We start from the raw sequence: 5,361 nt of genomic DNA on the forward strand, positions 1-5,361 counted from the left end.
ATTCACACCATGCCCCGCCTGCAGCAGCAAGAGGGTGTTTCCTTGCCTGAAAATGACTCAGGCTGTTTGCAGAGCAGGAAGGACCCAACTAATTTCACCCCTGAAAGCTTTAGTGAAAAAATGTATCACTAGGGCTCTGGTCCTGCAATCAGCCCCTGTGCTGGTGGGGTGGGTCACTGAGGCATCCCTCTCTGAGGATGAGCCTGCAGGAGCTGTGTGTTAGGAGTGATAGTCAGGCTTGGCAGAATTTTTTTATAATATATAGTTTTGACAGATGATGTTTGTTTTAAGCAATTTTTATATTTATTGATTTAAACTTTCCCAGCGGCACAACAATCTGGGTTTTAAGCATTTCATTCCAATTAAAATGTTCACGGTTGTGGGAAATTATGGGGGGGGATCAGACAATATTTTGGTCAGACAATAACTAATGACATTAGACACTGAGATTCAAGAAGTTGAAGCTTTAGAACTGTTAAAATTGTCTGTGAGCAGGTAAGTCTCCTCCCTCCCCCAGCAGCTCCCCCAGGGCAGTAACCCAGAGCCTTCCCCACCACCACAGGGACTGAGGCTGAAAGTCCATCTGATGGCAGCTCAGGGTCCTGTGGAATGTGCTGGGAGCCACACCTGCGCGACTCCACTAATTAGGTGGGTGGCCCTTCATTCTCTCATGTACAGCCACTCAGGCACGCACCTTTAGAGGGAACTATCCACAGACCACCTGAATGGAGCTCGCAGACCACTGGTGGTCCATGGACCACAGTTTGAGAACCTCTGAATTAGGGAACATGCTCATTTCAAGCTGCACAATGATCCCTTATAACATTGTTTAGCAGCCACCTGCTTTGTCCACTGCTTGTAGAAAGAGCAGCCTGTTGGAACTAGTGGTGGGGGCTTGGAACCAGGGTGGACCGGCAGCCTCACAACAGCTCCCCTGAGTTCCCTGTGTGGCCTTGGAGCTATTCCCGGGAACCTCCTGCTTGCAGAGGGTGCGGGGGCGGGGGGAGGGGTGCTGATGTCAGGGTGTCCTCCTCCCCTGCTCTTGCCCCCCCATCTCCACAGAGCAGGTGAGAGGACACGACAGGACTCAGGACAGAGGGAGCTTGCTGGCAGCAGCTGCTGTCTCAACTTGCCAATCTACTTAAAAAGGCAATGTAGTTAGCGTGGGGTCAGCGTACTTTAAAGGGGCAATGCGTGTCTCTCACACACAGGGTGTGTGTCTCTGTCTCTCTCTGCCATGTTGTCTCCCCTCCCTCCATTCGTGCAGCCTTGTAGCATGTGAGGCTACATTAGCAACAATGTGTTAACTCTTGAGGGCTCAGCCAAGTGCTAGTTCCTCATTTAGCAGTAAGGCATCCCTGGGAAATAGCCACCCTCTGACTCCACCACCTCCACCAAGCTTCACAATCATCACTGCTGTGTACAGTATTAAATTGTTTAAAACTTATTCTGTGTATGTCTATGTCTGTCTGTCTAACTGTCTATATAAAAATAAAGTATAGTGTTTTGTCTGGCAAAAAAAAAATCCCTGGAACCTAACCCCCCTCCCCCATTTACATTAATTCTTATGGGGAAATTGAATTTGCTTAACATCGTTTTGCTTAAAGTAGAAATTTTCAGGAACAGAACTACAATGTTAAGTGAGGAGTTACTGTATATTTTTAAAAAATGTAAAAATGTGAGGGCTTGGGGGTGGGGCTGGTGATGAGAGGTTTAGAGTGTGGGAGGGGGCTCAGGGCTAGGGCAGAAGGCTGGGGTGAGAACTGGGGATGAGGAGTTTCGGGTGCAGGCAGGCCAGAGAGGAGGACTCCCCCCAGCCCTCTCTTCACAGGCAGCAGCGAGCTCTGGGGGAGGGGCCCCCACATCCCCCCAGCACCATGCTCACCTCACACCACTGTCAGTGCATGTGCTCCTAGGGCCCCTCTCAGGTCCAGGAAGTCCCCTCGCCTCCCCTGTGGTGGGGGCAGGGGAGGGGTTGCCATCACATGTGCGCCTCCTCCCCTGCTGCTGCCCCTCACTGTAGCCTCACTCGGGGTGGGGGCTGGGGCTACCCCTTGTCCAGCGTGGGGTAGGAGCGGTGACTGCAGGCAGGAGGGTCCCCCCAGAAAATGAAAGGGTCCGAGGGGGAAAGGCAGGCAGGCTCAGGATCAGTCTGCCCTGAGCCTGCCTGTAGTGGATGGGGCACTAGGACCCTGTGGTGGCAATTGATGCCTAGTGGAGCTGCAGGGACTCTCTGGGGTCTGGGAGAGGCACAGGGGCAGCAGGCAAGGACGGGAGAGAGACCTGGCCCTGAACGTTGGTGGGGCCTGGCCCCGAATATTGCTGGAGCCCGGGCACCACAGGCCCATATAACTCGCTGCCCCTGCTGGAGGCGTGCCTGTTCTGGCAGGACGGTTGTTCTCAGTGGTACCCCAGCGCATCAAGTGACAGTCTCAGAGGGGTCTCTGTGACTGAACCTGTCACAGGGTGGACGTTTTTTGTTGCTCGGGGTCCAACACAGCGTTTAGCCCCATGATCTCCTCTAGTGCAGGCCGGCAGCATCTGAGTTTAACTCTTTGTGGAGCAGCACAGGAGTTCAGAATCCCAGGGGAAACCTCATCTCCCTGCTGGGCCTAGGGCCTGTATCAAGGAGTCTTTTCCCCCTAATCTCTGCACTTCATCACTGCTCAGTGCTGCTGAAAGGGGCAGAGTAGCTAGTGGTTAGGGCACTGAACTGGGCCTTGGAAAACCAGGTTTTTATATCCAGCTCTGCCACGGATCTGCTGAGTCACCTTGGACAAGTCACTTCCCGTGCCTCAGTTTCCCCTCCCACCCTTTGTCTGTCTTGTCCAGTTAAACTGTAAATGGCTCAGGGCAGGGATTGTCCTTCACTGGGTTCTCTGCAGGGCCCCCTACAATCAAGGTCAGAGCTCATCTGGAGTCTGTAGGGGATGCAAATAACAATAAACACTGTGATACAACCAGTAATACCAGCCACAGGTCGTAATTCCCCCATCAGCTTTCAAGCAATGAAGGCTACACACATCTGAATGACACAGTTACACCATTAACCTGTAATTAACATCCAAAGTTATTACCCATTAGACTGGACAGAAACTCTGTACCTTGTATCCTGGGCAGCTTCCTGTATGGGAACCACTGTGTGAGTGCAGTGACCCCGGGATCTGCCACATACCACACAGATGGGAGTTTGATCCTCTTCACAGAACAGTTTCAGAGCCTCCTGCTGTTCCCCACACACCCTGTCCCCTCCTTTTCCCTTTGCTGCCTGTAAACTCAGTCGCTTGGTGATTTCTAGGACATTTTCCAACTGCCTCTTGGGCCTGAGGTTTCTCTTTTGCACAGTTTCTCTGCATTGGAGGGCAGGAGGCGGCTGTATCGGATCATTCCCAGCACTGGCTGATGCAGGCTCAGTAGAGATTGTGCCCCCACTCCAGACTGACAGGTTCTGTGAAATACTCCAGACAGACGGGATATGTAGCTTCCTCCTGGAGACTTTCCACGGGGTTCTCTGCGGCCATGGCTCCCTCTGGGCAGTGGAACAGTTTCACTTTCCTGATGTCAGGAATGTAGGGGCAGGTTAGTGAAGGGGATCATGTACCAGCACTGATGATGAAAAAAAAACTAAATAAAAACAAAAATCAAAAGCCTTGTCCCCCAGCTGCCCCAGCTAGGGCCACCAGAATGCACCCCACACTGCCAGAGCCAGACTCTCATGCCTCCACCCTACTCTGTCCTAGTCAGGGCCCCATGCACCCCCAACACCCCAGCCCAAGCCCTCCACCACCCATGCCAGTGTCCCCTCCTCATTCTGCATTCAAATACCTCCCCCCATGCACTCAGAGGTCCCCTTCAAGCAACACCTTTCTGTGCCCCCCAGAAATCCCCACAGCCAATGTCCCCCTTGCCACTCTCAGCCCCCCTCCACACAACACCACCAGTCCAATATGCCCACCAACCAAAACCAAAAGAAAGACAGATCAACACAAAGGACAGAACTTTTAATATTTTTTCCACCAGTACACACCCAGAGCAGACCCCCAGTAGACCCTACCCCCAGCTGATGCACACCAGATGACCAAAGACCAACCAAGAATTAGCACAGGACAGTGGGTGCCACTCCCCTCCCCCAACCAACTCCATAGAGCCACCCCTCCCAACCCCATCCCAGCCAGGCCAATCCCCCACAACTCCCTCAAACCCAGCTGCAGCCTTTGCCAGCCCCTCCCCACACAGCCTGGGAGTTCCCCTCCCTGCAGCTGCACTGAAACTGTCAGGTGAGCAGGGCAAGGGCAGGTAAATCGATCCTCCCCTCCAAACCACAAGCCCCACCAACCAACACCCCTCCCTGCAGTGAGCCAGGCACAGCCACGTAGGGGCGGGGGAGAGCAGGCGTGGGGCAGCCAGCAGCCCTCCCCGGCCCCGCATCTAAGAACAAGTCAAGGCCCCTGCAGCCGAGCCAGGCGCTGCAGCAGCCACGTGGCGCTGCAGGAGGAGCGAAGAACAGAACCGGCAGCAGCCGGGTCATCCCAAAAACGAAACCAAAAATCGCGCAGGCGCAGTAACGAGCCTTTAAAGCTTTTTTAAAGCCGATTGGGTAACCGGGAGCCAATCACGCTCTCGGGAGGGAAATTAAAAACCAACCAGCAGAAATGGCAGAAGCCCCGCCCCTAGGGGTAGCCCCAGAACAGGCAACATTCGCTGCAGGAGAGAAGCCGAGCGAGGCCGGCTGGGCTCTGCCTTGGCAGCTCCTGCAGCAGCCGCCGGGTGTTTCCCTTCCTGGGACTGACTCGGCTGCTGCTGAGCGGGGAGGAGACCCGGGAACATTGCAGCCTGCGGGCGTTTGTGTGACATGTGCCCCAGGGCCCTGTGGCTGGGGGGCATCCCCCTATGGTGATGCGAGGGTGACCAGATGTCCCATTTTATAGGGACAGTCCTGATTTTTGGGTGTTTTTCTTATATAGGATCCTATTACACCCCACCCCCATCCTGATTTTTCAACACTCACTGTATGGTCACCCTAGGTGATGCCCTTGAAGGAGCAGAGTCTGTGTGTCTGGGGAGAGAGAACCAGTATTCATTGATATATTAATTATATGTCACTGCCACTTTTAAGCATTTTTTCCTCATTTTATTGAGTTAAATGTTCACAATTGCACAAAACTCTGGGTTTAGCATTTCCTTCCAATTGTTCTCAATTTCAGTTTTCACAGTTGTGGGAAATTATGGGGGGATACGTCAATAGTGAGTCATACCCCCATCATTTAATGTCAGTAGATTCAAAAAGCTGAAGCTTTATAACTATGAAAACACAGATGGTCGCATTACCTGTCAAAAGATGCAGAGTTACTGTCCTTCAAT

The sequence above is a fragment of the Mauremys mutica genome, chromosome 12 (assembly GCF_020497125.1).
Source record: "Mauremys mutica isolate MM-2020 ecotype Southern chromosome 12, ASM2049712v1, whole genome shotgun sequence".
Taxonomy (NCBI): domain Eukaryota; kingdom Metazoa; phylum Chordata; order Testudines; family Geoemydidae; genus Mauremys; species Mauremys mutica.